The 24138-nt window shown below is 45.1% G+C and overlaps 1 protein-coding gene across 1 annotated transcript in view; it reads right to left on the bottom strand.

Moving 5' to 3' along the window:
* The window catches only part of LOC115105548 (autism susceptibility gene 2 protein-like), a 540119-nt gene that overhangs the window by 267107 nt on the left and 248874 nt on the right, over window positions 1-24138 (bottom strand).

The raw sequence follows: 24138 nt of genomic DNA, 5'->3' as shown, positions 1-24138 counted from the left end.
GATGTGCGATCCAAGAACATCTGAGCCTTCCAGAAGTCCTCCTGAGGAGAACAATGTAGGGCTCATGGGGGCCGAGGGGCAGTTGTGGTCCAAGTCTGCATTTCATGTCCTCTGAAGCTTCCTCACAATACTCCTTCCTTCCAGACCCAGCAGATGAGATTGGCCTGCCATGCCAAGCCTCAGCCTTCATTTCAAATCACATACCAGAGCATGAAATAGGTGCAATGCCACCTAACAGAAAAAGCAGAGTATGGCTCGACAGACAGCACATAGAGGGATTGTATTCTCTAAGAGGGGCTGTACTCTCACTCTCTCTTTCTGACTGAACTATACAGGTAGCATTTAAAAAAAAACATTTTTAACCTTTATTTAACTAGGAAAGTCAGTTAAGAACAAATTCTTATTTACAATGACGGCTTACCCTGGCGACGCTGGGACAATTCTACGGGACTCCCAATCACGTCCGGATGTGATACAGCCTTGATTCGAACCAGGGACTATAGTGACGCCTCTTGCAATGAAATGCAGTGCCTTAGACCACTGCGTCACTCGGGAGCCCAAAATCCGTAACTGGTTCCAGAATAGCAGGATTTATTGAAAGGGCACAGGGTAGAGGGGGACGCCTTAAGAGCCTTTGAATTAAACGTATAATTAAAATGAAAACATTCCCTTCTCTGTAACCATTAGCAGTATGAAAGGAATTCTTTCAGAGGGAGAACACTGTGGTGGGCGAAAGGCTGTGAACCAGGTTGAGTGCTGAGAGTGATAAGAGAGAGCTGGAGAACTGGGAGATGCCTGATGGGCCTGAGGAGGGGAGCAGGGAAGAGAACTAGGCCACACAAGACAGCCTGGCTGGAGGGAACACAAGCACGTGGACACACACACACAGAGAGAGAGAGAGCTCCACACACAGAGGCTCTGGCATGTGTGATAGCACTAATTACCTCCAACACACTTTTCCTCCACAAAGAGACTGAGCCTTTTCCTTACCCTTTTTTGTAAAAGGCCAATTCCTCTGATGGGAGTTTGAACATTTGCAGAGCAGAGGGGGGAAGTATATCCCGGGCAGGCACACACAGTAATAGAGCCCTGAAGAAAGGGCATGGGAAGAAGGGAGGGACGGCACTGTGCACCGTTTATGCCCCCGTCTGCAGGTCGTTCATCAAAACATGTTGACCTATAATATTCATTAAGCAAGCAGGGTCCCTGCTGGCAGCACTGTGCATCTCTCTTACGCGCACACACAAAATGGGGACACACGCGCATGCGTGCACACACACACCAATGTACAGGTAACTGCCAAAATAATGGAAACAATGACAGATAGAAAGTATATTGAAAGCATGTGCTTCCACACAGGTTTGGTTCCTGAGTTAATTAACCAATTAACATCCCATCATGCTGGCTATGCCCCCATAGCATGCCAATGCCCCCATTCACAGGGTACGAGGGGTCACTGAATGGTTTGATGAGCCTGAAAACGATGTGAACCATATTTCATGGCCGTCTCAGTCAACCCAGTTGAACACTTATGGGAGTTTTCCAGTAGCATCAACAAAACACCAAATGATGGAATTTCTTGTAGATGGTGTCGCATCCCTCCAATAGAGCTCCAGACACATGTAGAATCTATGCCAAGGTGCATTGAAGCTGTTCTGGCCCATGGTGGTTCAACGCCCTACAAAGACACTTTATGTCGTTTCCTTTATTTCTACATATTCTAACCACAGACCAATACAAGTACTTCCACCTCCACCCATGTCTTACTTGTGTAATTGATTGAACAGCCATCTGCAGCACATGGAATGAAAGGGAATGATTGAATAGCTTTAAGGGCTTGTCTGCATTACCTTATCTCTTACAATGAAGTCCGACACATTGGACAGTAATTGTGTCCTAGTCTGTTTGAGTAAAATAGATTTAGATGAATCTAACAGTTCAAGTATCATCAAAATGACTGATGTCTATATGTGGAACAAACCGATTGCATTCGTACTGTACACTCCCCAGTCTCCATCGATCAGTAGAAAATCTACTCTGTCCGTGAACTATTCAGTAAATTTACCTCCGAGAATAGAGTGAAGAACATCTCTAATAAAGCCACCGTAGTAAACCCAGATCATCTTTCAGGGGTATTACATGGCCAGACAGGAACCTAGCTATTACACAGTGATTTGCAAAATGTCTCCCTTGGTTTGTTGTTCCCTTTAATTTCTCTTAAAGCTTCCTTAAATTACTTCAGAGAATGACGTGTTCTTTCAGAGGGGCAGATTCTTGGCCCACTCAGTGGCGTAATGTACTCATCTCTTAACAGCGTGATTAATAGATGTGCTAAACCAAGGGAGGATATGCTAGTGGTCACAATAAATCAGCCCCATCAAAAAGCTGAGCTGAGATTTAATGACCTCCCAGTACAGATAAATCTGAGAGATGAACCAGTCTCTATGTGTGTGTAGAGTAGAGACTAACAGTCCCTTCAGTTGGCATGTCATCCCAGTAGCAGTAGCAGCAAGCAGTGGCTCATCAGCATGGTCATGGTCCTCTCATTACTCTGGCATGTCATTTCACATTTCATCACTTCATTGCCTTTTTACTTGTTTCAGTTTCTTCTCCCGCAGTGCACATGGCATGGCCGCTTTTCACAATATCTAGTGCAGAGATGATGGGTGTAGTCAGAGAGGGCGTGTGGAGTTTTTGTGTGTGTGTGTGCGTGTGTATGTGTATTTCCCTTCGTCCATGTGTGTGTGCATGTACGTGTAGCGTGTGTGTGTACACTACGTGCACATGCCTGTTCTGTGATTCTGTGCTCATGTAATAACAACATAAACACATGAATAAAGAGGCAAGCTGAAACATACAGACGTATTCGTTTTCATGACCTTATCCACATTGGGTAAAAATGTGCCCTACAGAAAGATAACTAGCAAACAGACGGTTTTAATATTCCAGAGGCTAATTTCACAACAAATAAAAAGACAGCAATACATTAGCATCTAATGAAACATTTAAACTACTAGTATGTGCATCTGCCATTGATTTCAACACATTGAGGTCTTGTCTTCCCTCAATCTGTTCCGTGTTAGGGGGGAACCCCCACCTTCCCCTCTGCCTGAATTGATTGAAGTATAGAATTAAAACAACTGTTTTCAATCAGCAGTCAGTGTGATTCTTCAGCAGAGAACAGCCTAAATAAAACCTTCACACTATCATCATTTGAATCAAGCTGCTATATCTCCCCATGTGATACAGTAATAAAATGAGTCATATTCCCCCAAATCTAAACTATATAGAAACCTCCATTCTGTACTTTTAATGTATTTGTACTAAATAGCCATACTAACGCCAAAAGGTAACACTTATAGAGTACTGCATCACGAAAGGAGATGGGTGCCACTTACAAAGCAGATAACCTTGCTTATAGAAGGAGCCTGAATCAATAGAAGGCGAACTTAAACTGAATGCTTTTATTTCTGTATTTCTGGTAATGGCAGCAGAGTGGAGAAAGTGCTATTCATCTATTCAAACCTGACCTGGACAATACACCAGCGCTTTTCTACTTAAGAATTTTCAGGGGAAGAAATACCTCCCTTTAAAGGGATACTTTGGGATAGTTCGGGATTTTGGAAACGAGGCCCATTATCTACTTCCCCAGAGTCAGATGAACTCATTGTTATGTCTCTGCATGCAGTTTGAAGGAAGTTGCTAACTAGCACTAGAGCAATTGTTAACCTGGAACATGCGTTCCAGTCATTGCGCTAACGCTAGTTAGCATTAGCTCACGAAACTACCTCTAACTTCCTTAATACTGGACGCAGAGACATAAAAATGGTATCCACATCTGACTCTGGGGAAGTAGAAACCCCTGTAAGAGGCCTTTTGCACATTAGAAGGGAGGTTGGAAAACAGCCTTTGAAGATTTTTACAGGATTATTGTTAACACGTGTAGTCAATTATTTCCTCTGCCCACTTAGCGAAAAGTGCGTTGCCAGTGCTGCCTAGGAATTTTACAAGCGTACTGACCTATTCCCAAGGGCTCCTCTAGCAACTGAATGTAATCAAACACAAAAAGTGAGCCCTGCTTAACGTGTTAAACCACACAGGCCATTTTTAACAGAGCAATACACAACCCACCCCCTAGCCATCAACCTCCATCCTCCCTCCCAAAAAGTGCGAAAGCTGGGCTCGGATTTCTATGCTAGCCTCTGTGGGATTCCATTGCTATCAGCTCCTGTTTTCCCTGAGTTATGCACAACAGCAGCTGCGGAACTCGGCGGTAATAAAACCTGGAACAATTGAAGGGCTTTTATTGTTGTTCTGCGGTCGGCTTTTAGTAGAGCTAACCTGTCCTCTCTGGATCCCTCCCACCGCCAGTAGAGAATCCCACCAGGCCTGCAATGAAAGAGGATCTCATTTACCTAAAAGCGCTTATAAATGTTTAATTTGCTTTAACAAGTTACAAGTTGCTCATTCTGGAAGTTTTACGGCTGCTTGCCACTGAGGGAGGACCATGAAAGTTTTATAGACAATCCACTAGCTAGCTCGGGCTGCTTATAATAAACGCTCTATTTTCTGCTGTACTGACAAATCCCTTTGGTTTACAGTGACTACGCTTTGAACAGTGACATGCAGTCAGGGTAGACAGGGTCAGCTGCACCTCACTGACTCTTTACACCTGCTTCTCAAGATCACCCACTCACTTACACACCCTTACATAACAACACACAGAACATTACCCTCTTCTTTATAATACTCTCTATGACTTAGTGTTTAAAAAAAAAAAATGTCTTGATATTGTGTCTTTTTTATAAATGTATATTGCATCGTTGAGAACTTGCAATTTTTTGTTTTGTTATTTTCTTACTTATTTTTTGTTATTTCATTTTTATTTTATCATTTGTTTGACTTTTGAACATTTGCTCTTTTTTGGGGGGCGGGGCATTACAGTGCAATTGTATTTTTGGGGGGTATATAATTGAACTTATTTCATGACTTATTTTATGGAAGGGGGTTTGGGAATATTTTTAATGTATGTCTTGGCTTATCTTGTACACTTCTTTCATTAGAGATGTTGCTTTATAATTTCACTTTTGAACACTTTTCATTTTTTGACAAATAAATCCATGTTTATATAGTAAACACTTGCCCTTTCCTTGATTTGGTGACAGAGCACCCATTTTATTTGCTAAAACTGCAGGAAAGGTGCCAGGGTCTTCATTCCTTCCCATCCATTCAAATTGCTGACACGCACAGCCGTTCCTGACTACATTCACTTGATGGACAGGGTCACCATATGCCTCGTTGCTTTGCCTAGCTTCATTCATTACATTGAGACAATTTCATATTTTACACATGCGTCAACATCCCCTTAAAACTATTCATGGAACAAAATGCATGTCAAAGGCCTAGAGTATGTTCATATTCTGCATAGTCCAAAAACACAGAAATTATGATATTCATAGCAATAATCACTGTCTAAGCATAGGGGGATGAGAGACTACATTTCCCATCAGCCCCATGGTGAGGCCCAGCCCCATAGTGTGTCACCTTTGGACTGGCAGCAGACAATAGCAGTTGGAAACAGTCAGGAACGGTTAACCCACTGCAAACTGTTCCCGACGAGAACGTCACGTGAAAGCGGGACACGGGTTGTCAGGGCCTGTAAGGAGCTGATTCAGCGTCCTCCGTCATCGTTCTGACAGCAGCTGTGTGGCAGCGCGGAACTGGCGCTAACCAGAGTGGCCCGGGCCAGACCCTGTGTTTGGCTCTGAGGCCTGAGCGTTCTGACCGCCCCAGACAAGCGTCCTCCATCCCCCCACCTCCCCCCTGTCCATAGCCACCCACAGTCAAAGCCTGTCATTGGACATCAGGGTTCACTGGGGTCCGACTGCCCTCATTTGTTTAGTTAGTTTGTGTGTGGTATATAGAGGTCATGGGAAGTCACAGTTAAAATAACACTTAATATATCCATCAGTGTCTCTGTTACACAACACAACCATATATATTTTCCCTCATAATGTCCAATTAACATATTTGTGATTATTGGCATATTTTGGCCAATACTTCTGTACTGGCTATGGCAATGTTTCCTAGATGTCATTATAGCTAGCGACTCGGCAGAACAGAAACAGTAGTTTTCATCCGTGTCTATCGTTTCCGCAGGGTGCTGTGCGATAGCCATGGAAATGCTCCATTTCACTCTTATACCTCTCAGCCGTTATCATGCTCAAGTGGATGCCACGACCTCTGGCGACTTTGTCAGACATGATTTTTGTGGTGGCAGGAGGCCTAATGCACCCTGAGGACGGGCTTAGGCCACAGAGCAGGATCACAGTCTATCTGTGGTGGAATGTGATTCTTCACAGCAATGGAGCCTCTGAGGACTAGAGGGGCTAACCACAGCACCCTGAAGGCATGAGCATTCTGAGGGGAAGATAGAGGAAGAGTTGGGGGGTAGGAGGATGGAGGATGGTAAAACTTGCTTAACAGTGCTGTCTTGATCTCATCAGTCATACTAAGGGCCATTTACTCAACCACAGAGCTGGGGGTGGGGTAGGGGGGTGGTGGAGGTATGGTAGGCTTGAGGCTGCATTTATATACAGACATAAATCTGGGATCTATGACGACATTACATACAAATCAATATGCTTTTAACATCCATCCTCTCTGCAGTTGCATCGCAATCACCTTTTTCCCTCTTTGTACAAATGGCCATATAATGCTGTAGCCTGCTGCATTGAGTTATGGGGACAATTCCCAGATTTAATAATGAACTGAGTGGTGCAAGGTGATGGAAGGATGGAAGGAGGGTGGGGTGGTAGGAGGAGAATAAGATCAGCAGGAGACCTCAACTCTCTCAGACCATATCAGAACACCTTGTTATAGGACACCATGTGGCAATAAAATACCCCCCCTTAAACATATCCAGCTCCCCTTCCCTCCGCGGCTACAGTAGCATCCCCCTAGGCTCTAAGGGAGGAAGGACAGAGAGAGGAGACAGAAAATGAGCAAATGAGAGGGGGAGGGAGGCGAGACAGAAGTAGAGAGGAGTGTGGGACGACATAAGAGAGAGGAAAGAGAGAGACAGAGAGCAAGTTGAGAGAGACTCGAGAAGCCTTCCCAGAGCACAGCAGCTGCACAGAGAGAGAAGCCCGAGACCTTCAGCTGCTCAACCGAGCGCTTATCACCACATAACTATTCATCAAAGAAATTTGTGTGCAATTAATTACATTATTCCCGAGCGCCCCCCCATCCGTGCCACCGGGTCGTTACTCCAATATCAGCTTTCAGCTAGCCATCTCACTAAGCCACAGCCTCAGTGCCAAGTCACAGCTAGGTCTCAGAGCTGCCTGGCCAGCCTCAATAAAGAGTGCTGCTAGGAGGGAAAAAAGAAAAAGGCCTCCTCTCTCTCCTCTCCTCTCCTATCGGCTTGCAGGAGGCTATCATTTCTCTTTCTTATTGCCATTTATTTCCCCCCAGGAATTCACTGCCAGTATATTGGCAGGCCTTCCAGTAGATGGAGGCAATGAAATTTAGCGCGGACACTTAACACCGGTTCAAGCCTTGTGCGCGGCTCATGTGTGGCGGTAATATGATAAACAAACGCTTCCAGTTTGGAGAAAGAGGACTTTTTAATGTTACAGAAATAGAGCACTGAGCGCTGGAACTGCATGGAGCTGTGGCTGCAGTTAAGAAGATGGAAAATGCACAACCGGAGCCCTTCAGAGGTGGGGAAGAAGATATACAAATCATTTTTTAGCTAAATGTCAGAGTGAGTGTGCTGTCGCCTGGCTCCTGCTATTAAGGAGAGAGGATCTAAATGGGTGATCGCAGTACCATTATAGGACCCTAAGGCATGGCTAGCTCCCAGCCTGGATGTTATGCAGCAAATAAGACAAGAAAAACGGTATAAAGGGATATTCATTTAAAACGATTCCATTCAAACCTTTAAGAGGAAAGTTCACACAATAAACATGCCATTTGTGTCCATTAACAGGAAATGTCCAGCTGGTTGAGAGAATGCCAAGAGTGTGCAAAGCTTTCATTAAGGCAAAAGGTGACTACTTTGAATAATCTAAAATAAAACATATATTTGGATTTGTTTAACACTTTTTTGGTTACTAAATAATTCCAAATGTGTTATTTCACAGTTTTGATGTCTTCACTATTATTATACAATGTAGAAAATAGTCAAACAAAGAAAAACCTTTAGGTGAGTCAAAACGTTTGACTGGTACATGTAGCCTACATAACTAGTACTACAGACTAGATATGAACTAGTCACACTGCAATCAATAACAGGTCTATAAATACGCAACACGTTGCTGTGGGTAAGTAACAGCGTGTACGATGCTGCCAGTCAGTCACACCCTTTGGCTTCAGGGCACAGCAGTGAGAGTGGTGTGATTAGGTCCTGGCAGGCTGACACTTGTCCCTCATTGACCTGTGACCCCTGGTACAGCGAGCCAGGAGGGCTGTTAAGGACAGCAGAGATGAGCTGAGATAATCTGATCTCCAATCAGCAGGTGGACGTGACCTCTATGAAACAGGATGCCGGCCTATCAGCGTACAGGTCAGAAGCCCTGGCCTGTTTTGGTTGGCCGCGGTTCAAACGAACGAAAAAGCAGAGCGTCTCACCTTACCCGTGTTTGGCTCGCCTGAGCTGCAGGCTGGGGGATTAGAGAGACTATAAAATCTATAATATAAGGTTCCCCTTTGGCTGGCCGACAGGGTGCCTGTCCAAGGTCGCTGCTATCACTAATCCCCTGTTATCAACATCTTCATTTAGCCGCCTTCCTGAAATCCATGTCTACTATTAGACGGCCATAAAACAAGATGGTCCCAAAGGCACCAATGTATTAACAGGAGCAGAGCCAAGAGTAGACTTGGCTTATTCTACTTTAGGGGAGGACTACTCAGCAACACAGCATCTGTTTATACTTTCTTATCAGCTTGGTTCAAATGTGACAGGCACACTAGAGCTGCAAACAGGATGCTAGCCAGCAAGAACTCTCTGACCTATTAGCATGACTTACTGACTTGTATTGACCTCGTGTGAGATCAGGTTAGCGCAGCAGCAGAGTACACAGCGGATTTCCCCAAGTCACAGTGATCCAGAATCAACACAACTAAATGATGATCCAGGATCAAAGACAACATCAAGGTTAACTGGCCTCATGAATCCATAAGTGGAGGAGTCATAAGCCAATAAGAGCAGGCTTGTCTGAGCAGCCCAGATTGTTGTTCCAGAAGTTTCACACCTCCCCAGTGAGCTGGCTACCTCACATACTTGGCTGTAATCAGCTGAGCCAGTCACCATACTGAACATTCTGCAAGCTCCACAAGCCAGCGTCAGCCAGCGACCTGTGACATCTGAGCTATGGCAAGTCAAGAAGGTCAAGTGCTAGGCTATATGAGTACAAATATATATAAATAAACATCTTACAAGAGGTTGACCCTTTTCTGAATATAATGTAGCTACACGTCAGGAATGACTCAGACATGTACACTATAACATACACTGTTCCAAACGCATAATACAAGTTAGCCTAGATGACTAAGGGATATGATCATTATTATTACAATGTAATAGCATTAACAGTGCTCTCATTCCCCTATGATCCCATCAGGCCATAAAAGTGCAGCTGGAATGTGGACATAATGGAGTAGAAACAGACAGTCGATGGAGGGGAAATGCCACGCTTGTTTAACTTGAATAGCTACCTGGTTTCAGCAACTAGGCAATGTACCGGACAACCAGTTCAATGAGTGATCCTTTCAAAAAGGATGAGAACATTGTCATTATATTTCTCCCCAGCAGTGACAACTATCTCCAACCATCCAAAATAAACAGTGATTTCTTTATCCCAGGTTCCCCCAGTATTGTGAAACGGAGGACTCCGCCGCCGAACACCGAAGAGAATCAGTTCCGTCTTTATGATTTACACGGTGATAAAAATAGCTACCTTCCACCCGAGACCTGTCAGCACCTACCAGTGGCAAGGCAGCTGGCACAAATAGCTTCCCCACCTGTGTCCAAGCCATATTACTACACACAGGGGACCTGTTACATTTCAGCCCAGTTCCACATCATTAGGCACGAAAAGGGACTATTTAAGTCCTCAGCGCCGCTCGTATTTATGTTGAGACTTAAATCTAGATTGAAATCTTGTAATTTTTTCTATCCTTCCTCCTTCTCCCCAAGAGTGTTTAGTGATCTTGGCAGAACAAAATAATTACTCCGTGACCCTCTTTGTGAAGCGTGCCCCCACTCTGTTTTTGTTTTGGTCTGGGCTTCCTATTCCAAGTAATGGACTTCCTTCAAACCATAAATCACACTTATGTCGCTCCTTTTCATCTGTAGTTTTTGCGCTCTGCCATGTTTTGTTTAGTGTACCACATTTTTGTTAGTGTAATGCTTGGTGATTACAACCAGACAATGCAAGCCATCTTCCTTCTCCGCCTCTGAAAGGCTCTTTTACAGGCTCTTAAGGCCACAAATGTCAACCACAGGAAGGCAATTATGAGAGTAAAATTACTTCCCTACTGTTATCCATCTATTCTGTGAGCCAGGGGAATGGTTAAAAGCCACCATGTAATGGGGAACAGTTAGCGTTTTCTCCTGGCCCCCAGCCAAGGCTACTAACTTTGCTATTAAAGGCCCCGACAAGCTTTGTCAATGCAATCTGCTGAATGCCTTGAGTGACACACGATCGATATTCTCCACTTTCCCGGGTCATCATCGATGACAGAGGCCTAAGTAATAATACAGCCCTCGCTGCCTCCTCTATCTTAAATGCTTCCCCTGCCACAATATTTCTTTTTTGTCTCAGGGCTTGTGAGCTACATTTTCTTGCCGATCGAAAGAGGAAGATACGGAGGGTGAAAAGGGGGAAGAGGGGGGTCTGAGGAATTACTATGTGTCTAGATTGATGCTAGCCAGGGAGCAAGCTTGGCAGGTTGAGGGGGGAGGAGGAGGCAGTGGGGGGAGGAGGAGGCACTGGGGGAGGAGGAGGCAGTGGGGGAGGGGAGCTCAGATAAATAAAAAATGACTGGCTGCCGAGTTGTAATCTGCCAGCACCGAGCCCCCTGTAGCAACAAGCCAAATGAAAAAGCACACTGACAGGCAGGAGAGATGGAGGGCCTGCGGTAGATTGCAGGAAGAGAGGGAGGGCACAGGGGAGGGAGGGAAAGGGGAGAGAGAGGCATGCAGAGGGATAGAGAGAGAGGATGCAGGCAGACAAATAGAGATTGTGAGGAGACATTTATTTTTGTTTGTTCCTGTGCATGAAGGTGTCAGGGAGCTGGGAGAGAAATGTGGCATGTGTTTGCAGGCAGTAAATAAAACACACATGCACACACACACACACACACACACACACACACACACACACACACACACACACACACACACACACACACACACCAGCTGGAGTACATAATGCATCCATTACATTTTCTAATAAGCTCGAATGTAAACATTAGCAGTTAACCGTGTTTCATTACCCATCAAGCGCTGTTAATTAGACTGAAAATGTGTTATTTATATGTCTGGGCTGGTGTGTGCAGGAGAGCATGTAAAGATAACATAATGTGCCATTTTTACATTATTAATGCCATTTTCACCTTTTGACAGACAGATAAACTCACGCACGAGCGCGCACACACACACACACACACACACACACACACACACACACACACACACACACACACACACACACACAGTAAAAGGCAGTTGTCCTCCCCTCAACTAGCAGGTGGATCACACTCCCAACATCAAAACCCAACACAAGAGCTCCACCTACTGCAAGTGCCTTTTCTGCAGCCTGGCCTCCTATGTTAGGCTCCCGGGTGGCGCAGCGGTCTAAGGCACTGCATCGCTAGAGGCGTCACTACAGACCCTGGTTCGATCCCGGGCTGTATTACAACCAGCTGTGATTGGGAGTCCAATAGGGCGGCACACAATTGGCCCAGCGTCGTCCGGGTCAGGGGAGGGTTTTGTAAATATGAATTTGTTCTTAACTGACTTGCCCAGTGAAATGAAGGTTACATGTTAAGACAGCAAGTCTAACCCTGGAAAAACAGTGCTCCTCTAAGACAAAGCAGAGATGGTCTGCTACTGATGTAAGACAGGCAGCAAAGACAGCAAAAAAAGACAAACTTATACAATACCCATTCTAGATAATCTCCCAGTAACCTTCTCTCATTGGACATGAAAGTTTGTAGGCCAGGAGGCTCTGTGATACAGACATGGGTAAGGAGGTTGGGTGTAGACTGGCCTGAAGTCTGGCTGCATGGCGGATGCAGTGCCAGGGGTGATGAGAGCTGAAGGCTAAGCCCTCTCCTCCTCACAGGTATTAGTGTGGAAGCCTCTCGCCTGTTAAACAGGGGCTAGGTGTGTGTGTGTGTGTGTGTGTGTGTGTGTGTGTGTGTGTGTGTGTGTGTGTGTGTGGAGCAGGGCATGAGAAAGGTCTGACTGACTGCCACACCACACTGTCTGCCTGCTGGCCTGAATACACAACCACCTTCCTATCCCTAATGATAAGGCAAGGTCAGTCTAATGCAGGCACAGCGACCCTCTACAGAGGAGAAACAGAAGGACAGACTGGTATTGTCATCAGGATCTCAACAGTTAAACAATGGAAGTTCACATCAGGCACATCCCAACCACAGGGAGCAGACAGACACCAGACACAGAGCAAACAATCTGCCTGCACGACCATCCATAACACAACACATATCTCGAGGAAGAAAGCATATTTATAAATCACTTGCACACCGTAGGGGAGGGCTGATGATCTTACAATAGCAGAGAAAACAACGCTGTTCTTTTTCCTATGAGAATGATCCATATTTCTGTGTCCGTCTGGCTCTCTCTGGTAATCCACTGCTTTTATGTTCTTTCCCCGGCAGCAGACACACACAGTGCACAGCAAAGCCAGGCAACAGGGGCCTGCATGCTGGATGTCTGCAAAGGCAACATTTCCCCCACCCCTCTTTTTCATTTGCAGACCTGCTGCTCACTGTTGGACTGTCACAGAGAAAAGCTATCTTCCCCACAGCATGGCGGCTGTTCCAGGGCCACGCCGATCTGCACCGCCCTGCATGCCAATGCCACCACACCACTTCCTGCTCCCCCGCTGGGCTATTGAGGAAATATCAGCTGATACCGAATCATTTGTCTCCTTCATGCAGCTCGCCCCCCCAGTCGCGCCACGGTGAAAGGGGGAGACATGGGAGGACCATCTGCCTATCTCACAGGGAAACACTGGGGAATTATTTGTGTAACCCTCAGCGTGGCAATTTTGGTGAAAGCACAGATCAATATATAAAAGGGCCGTCTCCACGGGACCAGTTTGTTAAGGAACATGTGCTTCTCAGCTCAGGGGTTTATTATTACTTTTGCTCATGGCATTCTTTTTCCAGAACTGAAATGGGGCATAATCATTTTAAATGGAGTCATTCAGTAGCATAAGAACCACCACGGCACTGAGACTTTGTACCTAATCAGAGAGGTAAAGGAGGAAGAAAAGTACTGTGTGGTTTCAATGGCCCCTTTAATTCCCTCACTTCACTGTGACTCATGCTGTGTTACAAATCAGATGGCTGTGAAGCCCCAGAAGTCAGATGGTTATGAAACCCCAGAAGTCAGATGGCTGTGAAGCCCCAGAAGTCAGATGGCTATGAAACCCCAGAAGTCAGATGGCTGTGAAGCCCCAGAAGTCAGATGGCTGTGAAGTCCCAGAAATCAGATGGCTGTGAAGCCCCAGAAATCAGATGGCTGTGAAGTCCCAGAAATCAGATGGCTGTGAAGCCCCAGAAATCAGATGGCTGTGAAGTCCCAGAAATCAGATGGCTGTGAAGCCCCAGAAGTCAGATGGCTGTGAAGTCCCAGAAGTCAGATGGCTGTGAAGCCCCAGAAGTCAGATGGCTGTGAAGTCCCAGAAATCAGATGGCTGTGAAGCCCCAGAAATCAGATGGCTGTGAAGTCCCAGAAATCAGATGGCTGTGAAGCCCCAGAAGTCAGATGGCTGTGAAGTCCCAGAAGTCAGATGGCTGTGAAGCCCCAGAAGTCAGATGGCTGTGAAGCCCCAGAAGTCAGATGGCTGTGAAGCCCCAGAAGTCAGATGGCTGTGAAGCCCCAGAAGTCAGATGGCTGTGAAGTCCCAGAAGTCAGATGGCTGTGAAGCCCCAGAAGTCAGATGGCTGTGAAGTCCCAGAAGTCAGATGGCTGTGAAGGCCCAGAAGTCAGATGGCTGTGAAGCCCCAGAAGTCAGATGGCTGTGAAGCCCCAGAAGTCAGATGGCTGTGAAGCCCCAGAAGTCAGATGGCTGTGAAGCCCCAGAAGTCAGATGGCTGTGAAGCCTCCTTGTCTCCAGGATGAGTGTTACATAAACACTGGCTGAGCCAGGGATCACAGGCTTATCAGTGCAGCCTTGTTATTGCTGGCCAATCCACACATATTTCTCAGCTCAAATCAATTGCACAGCCATTAAAACTAAGCCAAAGAGACAATCCTCTGGTAATTAAAGGCTGTTGTCGTTAATGAGCAGTAAAAACACTGATAACCTGCATCTCAAGACCTTGTCCACCATACTGGCTGATTAGATAAAGCTGGGACTGTGGTGGATGGATTAGCAGGGGGAGATGACAAGCGGTTTGGGAATGGTGGCAAAGAATGTGGTGTATGTGTGTGTGTCTGTGTGTGTGTGTGTGTGTGACCTCACTATTATCTAATCAGTACTAATCCACAAGTAAGAATTTACACTGATAACCAATGCGAAGACAAAATGTTGCAGACTAATGGTGCTCAGGCTAATCATATCATTTATAACTACAAGAGTGATGTTGTTTCAAGGATATCTATGTGATAATGCAGTACTGTAGGCTACATCAAAGTTATTACCACAGATGGAACAGCCGTTTGCAATCATGAAGTCCAACATGAACCCAAGAGGTCAAGACCTCTGGTCATGCTAGTCACAACATCGAACTCATCAAAGTCATACGTTCACTTTGAAATCTTACCAAAGAGACATACTGTACCAATGATTTCTAAGACAAATGTTAAATGGAGATCGTTGTGAACAAGACACTCTTTCATGTAGGTTGCTGTTTACTAACTAGACACACAACTCTTTCAAGGCGGGGATACCTTGTTAGTGGACTACACACTAGAACCTCCAAAATGCCCATGGTCAATGTTGTGTAGCTCTGAGGAACTGCTTCTTATTTAACAAAGTAATTCATTATTTGAAGAGTGTTATTCATGCACACACACACACACACACACACACACACACACACACACACACACACACACACACACACACACACACACACACACACACACACACACACACACATTCCAAAGCAGTTGTTTTATGAATTATGGAGAAGTGTGCTGGATGCAAATGAGAAACAATACTAGGTTTATTTTCAACCCAAAAGCCACAGAAGAAGCACTAAAGCAGAAAAACAAGCCACACTGGGTGCAAACTTAAAAGTGTCGGAGCGTTAGGGGGTTTGGGTGGTGGAGAGAGAATGCTTTTATTTCCTTCAAGTCTCTCTCGCTCACCCCTGGAGAGCAAGTGTGAGCAACAGTACAAGGCTAAAACAACCAACTACTGTACCCAGAATACTTCTGACGTTTTCAAACTACGCCTTTTTCCTTTGCATCTGTCTTCTTTTCATTATCCCACTTTCCCAGTGTGTGCTATAGCCTATATAGTTAAATGTACACTGTCATGAGCATATACACAACAGTGTATTTTCACAGGGCCGATTGTGTGCTATCAAGCCAGGCACAAGAGAGAATGTCGAAATTCCCGTGAGCAGAATTTTAAGCACACATGTAAATCATTTAGCACTCCCTGGCTGAACAGAGAGACTGACACAGAATGTGAGAGAGCTCAGTTCTCTCTTATGTAAGCATCACACTGCCTCTTCCCTCTGTCCCAGAAGAATGAGTGTTTTTCTATTCCAGAGCTCATTTCCTAACACCACAGAACCCTGCAGAGACGGAGCGGCTTCAGTCAAACTCTCCTCTCATGCAGGGAGCTCCACCAAGCAGCAGCAGACATGTTACCCTACTGATGACCTGCAGGTGGCGCTACATGACAAGACGTCAAGAGGAAAGGAGCGGAGGAGCTGGAGAGGAAATGGAGAAAAGCAGAATAGAGGGGAAAAGGAAGAAAGGAATACAGGATGGAGGAAATGAATGGAGGTGGGGAGTAATAAACTACTTTCTGACATGTCTTTCTTGAATCACAACCTGCATGGCCTTTCATTTATGGGTGTGCTTAGTGGAACCATAATAACATACAGAATATACTAAATCAAATCAAGAGTATAATAGCTTTGTTAGTATACTATTAAGAGCGGAAGACATTGCACAACCATTACTTGAAATAAAGATAAAGCAACAAAACGCCAGGGGGTCATACAGGCAAAATACATGTCCTTACAGATACGGAATAATGCCATTCCAGTTGTGACCGTGCCTAATCCGATGACTCAGCTCCATTGTGTGAATGAGGAGATAATATGTACCACAGTGAAGATATGGATATATTATCCCATGGCTGCTCTATGCTAAGAGCTATAATGTGTCAGCAGGTGAACTGTTAGTTCGCACCCACACACACATGTACACAAAGACACCCACACACACACTCAGTGTGATTTCATAAGGCCTAAGGCAGCGCTAGAGGCATGAAAGGAGAGGGCAGTGAGGTGACCTACAAGGGCAAAAGGCAGTACAAAAAGCACAATGTTTGTATTATGTAGCTTGAGCATTTGTATAGAATCAAGGTCTGCTAGGTAGCTTCTTGACACACACACACACACACACACACACACACACACACACACACACACACACACACACACACACACACACACACACACACACACTGCCTGTGGGTGAAAAGAATGAGTGAGTGAGTGAGTGAGTATGTCTGTCAATTTGTATGCCTACCTAAAATGTATTCCACATATTCTGATATAAACACTGTCTACCCTGCCTCTCCAAAATACAGTACTGGAATCAAAACATCAAATCAAATGCTATTTGTCACATGCTTCGTAAACAACAGCTGTAGATTAACAGTGAAATGCTTACAGGCCCTTCCAAATAATGTAGAGAGAAAAATATAGAAACGTGAGGAATAAATAAATACACAATGGCTGCATTCCAAACACATAAAAGACCCTCCCTCCTCTCCCCTCGAATTAGGTGGACACGTTTGATGACATATCATGAGGGAAGAATTAGTCCATTTTAAATTTCCCACCTTTGCCCGGAAATTCATCACTCGTTCATCCCACGGTTTGTTTCCAGTCATCTTGGAATCACCGGTAACTCTTGTGTGTGCTTTATATGTGCTACAGTCAATTATGATTGCATTTCATATCTTGGCTAGAAGACAATGCATCTACAGACATTGAATAATAGCCATCCGACAATATCAGGTCATTCAAAAATGTCTGCCTTCTGAGGGGAAAGAGGCATTGTCGTGCCTTCTTCCTGGCTGTGTGGGTGTGTGTGGACCATGTTAATAGCTTAGTGATATGGACACTGAGGAACTTGAAGATCCACTACAGCCCCGTTGATGTGGATGGTGGCGTGCTCGGGGCCTCCATTTTCTGTAATCCAAGATCAGCTCTTTTGTCTTGCTGACGTTGAGGGAGAAGTTATTGTCCTGGCATCAGACTGTCAAGTTACTGACATCTCTATAGGCGGTTTCATCGTCATTAGTGATCAATGATAGTGTTGGAGTCATGCGTGGCCATGCAGACGTGCGTGAACAGGGAGTACACAGCATTTTCACATGTGTGTTCGTCTTGTCCAGGGGGCAGAGGGCAGTGTGGAGTGCAATAGAGATGGCATCATCTGTGGATCTGTTGAGGCAGTATGTGAATTGGAGTGTGTCTAGGGTGTCTGGGATGATGGTGTTGTCAGCCATGATCAGCCTTTGAAAGCATTTCATGGCTACAGATGTGAGTGCTACAGGGCGTTAGTAATTTAGACAGGTTACTTTGGCGTTCTTGGGCACAGGGACTATAGTGGTCTGCTTGAAACACGTAGGTATTACAGACTGGGTCAGGGAGAGGTTGAACATGTCAGTGAATACACCCGCCAGCTGGTCAGCACATGCTCCGTGTACGTGTCCTAGTAATCCGTCTGGCCCCGCGGCCTTGTGAATGTTAACTGAGCGAGATCACACAGTCGTCCGGAACTGCTGATGCTCTCATGCATTACGTCCAATCGGCCTCACAACCGCAGACCATGTGTAACCACGCCAGTCCAGGACCTTCACATCTGGCTTCTTCACCTGCGGAATCGTTTGAGACCAGCCACGCAGACAGCTGATGAAACTGTGGGTATGCATAACTAAATTATTTCTGCACAAACTGTCAGAAACCGCCTCAATGAAGCTCATTTCATCGTTCTGACCTGACTGCAGTTTGGAGTCGTAACCGACTTCAGTGGGATAATGCTCACTTTCGATGGCCACTGGCACGCTAGAGAAGTGTGCCCTTCACAGATTAATCCCGGTGTCAACTGTACCAGGCAGCTGACAGTTTATATGGCGTTGTGTGTGAGCGGTTTGCTGATGTCAAAATTGTGAACAGAGTGCCCCATGGTGGCGGTGGGGTTATGGTATTGACAGGCGTAAGCTACAGATATAATTGCATTTTATCGATGGCAATTTGAACGCACAGACATACTGTGACGAGATCCTGATGCCCATTGTAGTGCCATTCATCCACTGCCATCACCTCATGTTTAGGCATGATAATGCATGGCCCTATGTCGTGTAGTAGGATTCGATCTTAGTTCTCTATTGATGTTTTGCTTGTTTGATGGCTCAGAGGTCGTAGCGGGATTTTTACAAGCGTCTGGATAAGTGTCCTGCTCCTTGACAGTGGCAGCTCTAGCCATTGGCTCAGTGCAGATGTTACCTGCACACCATAGCTTTTGGTTGGGATATGTACGTGTGGTCAATGTGTGGCTGATATCGTCAATGCACTTGGTTTTTTTTTCTCTCATTTTTTCTCCCCAATTTTGTGGTATCCAATTGGTAGTTACAGTCTTGTCTCATCGCTGCAACTCCCGTAAGGACTTGGGAGAGGCGAAGGTCGAGAGCCATGCGTCCTCCAAAACACAACCCAAACAAGCCACACTGCTTCTTGACACAATGCCAATTTAACCCGGAAACCAGCCGCACCAATGTGTCGTAGGAATCACCGTGCACTGCGCCCGGCCCACCACAGGAGTCACTAGTGCGCGATGGGCAAGGATATCGCTGCCGGCCAAACCCTCCACTAACCCGGACGACGCTGGGCCAATTGTGCGTCCTGTAGCTTAGCATCAGATTCATTGGGCCACTTCCTGTTAAAGTTTTTGCTTGTAAGCAGGAATCAGAATAGAGTTATGGTCAGATTTGCCAAATGGAGGGCGAGGGAGAGCTTTGTGTCAGTTTCTGTGTGTGGAGTAAAGGTAATCCAGGGTTTTGTTGCCTTTAGTTGCACAGCTGACATGCTGGTAAAAATGAGGTAAAGTGGATTTGAGTTTCCCTGCATTAAAATCACCAGCCAGGAAAAACGCTGCCTCTGGATGTGCATTTTCTTGTTTACTTATGGCCCTATACAGCTTGTTGAGTACGGTTCAGTGTGTTTGTTGAGTACGGTTTAGTGTGTCTGTTGAGTACGGTTTAGTGTGTCTGTTGAGTACGGTTTAGTGTGTCTGTTGAGTACGGTTCAGTGTGTTTGTTGAGTACGGTTTAGTGTGTCTGTTGAGTACGGTTTAGTGTGTCTGTTGAGTACGGTTTAGTGTGTCTGTTGAGTACGGTTTAGTGTGTCTGTTGAGTACGGTTTAGTGTGTCTGTTGAGTACGGTTTAGTGTGTCTGTTGAGTACGGTTCAGTGTGTCTGTTGAGTACGGTTCAGTGTGTCTGTTGAGTACGGTTCAGTGTGTCTGTTGAGTACGGTTTAGTGTGTCTGTTGAGTACGGTTTAGTGTGTCTGTTGAGTACGGTTTAGTGTGTCTGTTGAGTACGGTTTAGTGTGTCTGTTGAGTACGGTTTAGTGTGTCTGTTGAGTACGGTTTAGTGTGTCTGTTGAGTACGGTTCAGTGTGTCTGTTGAGTACGGTTTAGTGTGTCTGTTGAGTACGGTTTAGTGTGTCTGTTGAGTACGGTTTAGTGTGTCTGTTGAGTACGGTTTAGTGTGTCTGTTGAGTACGGTTTAGTGTGTCTGTTGAGTACGGTTCAGTGTGTCTGTTGAGTACGGTTTAGTGTGTCTGTTGAGTACGGTTTAGTGTGTCTGTTGAGTACGGTTTAGTGTGTCTGTTGAGTACGTTTCAGTGTGTCTGTTGAGTACGGTTTAGTGTGTCTGTTGAGTACGTTTCAGTGTGTCTGTTGAGTACGGTTCAGTGTGTTTGTTGAGTACGGTTTAGTGTGTCTGTTGAGTACGGTTTAGTGTGTCTGTTGAGTAGGACGGTTTAGTGTGTCTGTTGAGTACGGTTCAGTGTGTCTGTTGAGTACGGTTCAGTGTGTCTGTTGAGTACGGTTCAGTGTGTCTGTTGAGTACGGTTTAGTGTGTCTGTTGAGTACGGTTCAGTGTGTCTGTTGAGTACGGTTTAGTGTGTCTGTTGAGTACGGTTTAGTGTGTCTGTTGAGTACGGTTCAGTGTGTTTGTTGAGTACGGTTTAGTGTGTCTGTTGAGTACGGTTTAGTGTGTCTGTTGAGTACGGTTCAGTGTGTTTGTTGAGTACGGTTTAGTGTGTCTGTTGAGTACGGTTTAGTGTGTTTGTTGAGTACGGTTTAGTGTGTCTGTTGAGTACGGTTCAGTGTGTCTGTTGAGTACGGTTTAGTGTGTCTGTTGAGTACGGTTTAGTGTGTCTGTTGAGTACGGTTTAGTGTGTCTGTTGAGTACGGTTCAGTGTGTTTGTTGAGTACGGTTTAGTGTGTCTGTTGAGTACGGTTTAGTGTGTCTGTTGAGTACGGTTCAGTGTGTTTGTTGAGTACGGTTTAGTGTGTCTGTTGAGTACGGTTTAGTGTGTTTGTTGAGTACGGTTTAGTGTGTCTGTTGAGTACGGTTTAGTGTGTCTGTTGAGTACGGTTCAGTGTGTCTGTTGACTACGGTTCAGTGTGTTTGTTGAGTACGGTTTAGTGTGTCGGTATGTGGTGGTAAATGGACAACTACAAAAAAATATAGATATAAACTTGTTTGGTAAATAGTATAGCCTGCAGCTTATCATTATGTTTTCTAACACACATGTTTTCTTAACATTAGAGATCACGCACCAGCTGTTGTTAACAAAGAGACACGCCCCTCCCCCTCTCAGCTTACTCGAAGCTGATGTTCGATCTTGACGATGCATGGAAAAGCCAGCGAGGTGTATATTATCTATGCCCTTGTTCAGACACAACGCTGAGAAACATAAGATATTACAGTTCTTCAGGTGCCGTTGATAGGACAGTCTCAAATGGAGATCGTTCAGTTTGTTCTTTACTGGTTGTACGTTAGTCAACAAAACAGAGGGCAATGGCGGTCTAGATGCTCGGCAACATAGTCTAATCATGATGCCACCTCACTTCCCCCTCTTTTGCCACCTCTTCCTCTTTCGAGTCCCGGGGAGGAGGGCCTGGTCCAGGGTAAGAATAACATTGAAAGCTGCTGACTCATTGAAGTAGAAATCTTAATTAAAATAAACTTCAGTTTTCTGTAGAGAAACCATTTTTGGTCATAGGAAATTATGGCGGTAACATTATATACTGTACTGCAACGACTGGCTGCATTGCAAGTAAGATAGAGACGTGGAGATTGGGGCCCAGATTGGACAATACCCCCACATGGCTGCAGAACCAGAGTCTAGCCCCTGGCAAGGCCACAGTCTGTCTCTCTCAAGGACATACTGCAGTCTGCAGCACAGGGCCTAAAAAGGCCCCATCTCCACACCTGGTATTCAGTTAACTGCATGCTTGCCAGAAGGAAAAAAAGAAACAAGAAAACCATATATAGTATAAAGCCCCACAGTGGAGGTGTCATAATACCGAAACAAGGATATGGTTCCAATTGTTTTTCCACCATTCACTTTTCCCATAGGGCTGTGTTTTGTTTAGGCTTACACTGGCATGACATTTTGATAACCATGTAAATCTTGTCAATATTTTCTGCTCCATTTACTCTCAGATTCAAAAGAGCTAATTAGCATCAACGTAGATATCATGCAAGACTACAAATCCCTGCAAGGTCCTGCAAGTCATCTCTGGCTGACACCTTTGCTAACAGATATTGTGTTCATTTCAAACTTGCACAAGACAGTACACAGGATTGTCAATTTAAAGAGATTTAGCCAACTTATTCATTACTACATTTAGCTAACATTAGATAGTTAATCCAGAGATTTTTACCTTTGCCTCAATTCGGCAGTTTCGTTCAGATCATCATAACATTTGTAGTTCTTTGTAATAGCCATTTTAGCAGCTAATTAGCATTTCATTATTGGGGGGTAAATACAGTTGAATATATTGATAAAAGTCACCTTGTCCTAGAGAGATTTACACGGTTATTAAAACATCATGCCAGGGTAAGTCTACATGAAACACAGCCCTTATTTTAAGTGTTTCTAAAATCCACTATGGGAAAAATGTATGTTGGAAAAAACGATTAGAACCATTTCCCTGTGTGGCCGCTAGGTTTTATGGGTATTATCACTCATACTGTGGTACTCTATAGATACTGTATTTATAGGGATTAACTTAACCTTTTATTTAGTCCACGTCGGACTGTAAATGGCATCACAAATGTGCTAAAAACAGTTAAGACAAGTGTCTACAGAAGCGGTTCTGTTGCATAGGGTTGATGCCAGTGATGCAGTTTGAATGCCTTACTTGCCTACATGGGCTTCTGCTGGAATACAATTGTGTTGAGCTGCTTCACACCACAGAGGAGAGAGGAGAGGGTGAGGCCGTGGAGGTTACTTCAGCTTGTAGCCCGGGGCCAGGCTGGGAATCAGTTCAAAAGACCCCCCATATAACTCTGAATATAAAAACACAGTGGACCTCTTAAACTTTTATCGCTAATAATTGATGAACACAAAGGTTCTCTTGAATTTTACATGTGAAAGACGATCTGACATTCTGAGGTTCATTGAATCTGAGCCTCCTCTCACCCACCCGCCCTCCTTTTCTCTCTCCACCCCCCTTCCTCTCTATCCCTCGCTGTCTCTCTCTCTCTCCTCTCTTCCTGCTCTCCATCTCCTCATAGGTTCCGGCTAATTACAGCGATTTTAGATAATTGTTATTGAAAACAGAAGAGCGGTGCGGCAGTGGTGCTTCACGAGTTGAGCTCCCTGGAGGGGAGGAGAAGCCCTGCATCATAATGACTACAATCAGGCCCGATGCCTTTGTTTTCCTCTCTACATGAAGGAGATGCTGCTAGGCACACACCACAACACACTCCAGTGCACTTCAGTCATGAATATGACCGAGAGATAGAGAGCACAAGAACATCTCTCGTCTCCTCTCTCTGAGGCATACATGGATCAACAGGCATACAAGTGAGCATACAGACCTGCACCCAGATACAATGGCCTTTTCTTAATTAGATTTGCTAAACTCCTGTGTCCTCTCTCCTCCGTCCTCCCTTTCTCTTTCGTCCTTTTGAAAATGTTCAAAGGTAATCGAGGAGAGGAGGCGAGGGAACGTGGACGAAAAAGGGCTTGTATGAAATGAGACTCTCCTCTCCACTTGCACGTCATCAGGTAAATTACGCTGATTCCCAAAATAAATGTGTAAAGTGATAGCAAACTAATGAAGTTAGCTGTGCAAGACATTTTATAGACAACAAAACTATATAAGTAGCAAGTGTTGTTTTCTTCTGACAATACAACAACTGATTCAAAGGCTGTATGGCATATTTCGAAACTCCTACGTGGTAGGATACACTTGTGCTTCCTCGCCAAAAGGAGGCTATCGAGGAGGGGAGGACTGTCTTCCGTTTGCCTACTAACGAATTGACATACTCCTTGACCACTTATCAGTTTCCAGGTAACAGAGGAGAGAGGAGAGACTTTTGCCTAAACGAAAAACCCCAATACGACACACACACATGGACACGTACACGCCCACT

The sequence above is a fragment of the Oncorhynchus nerka genome, linkage group LG22, assembly GCF_034236695.1.
Source record: "Oncorhynchus nerka isolate Pitt River linkage group LG22, Oner_Uvic_2.0, whole genome shotgun sequence".
NCBI classification, from domain to species: domain Eukaryota; kingdom Metazoa; phylum Chordata; class Actinopteri; order Salmoniformes; family Salmonidae; genus Oncorhynchus; species Oncorhynchus nerka.
This window is presented reverse-complemented; position numbering and strand designations above follow the sequence as displayed.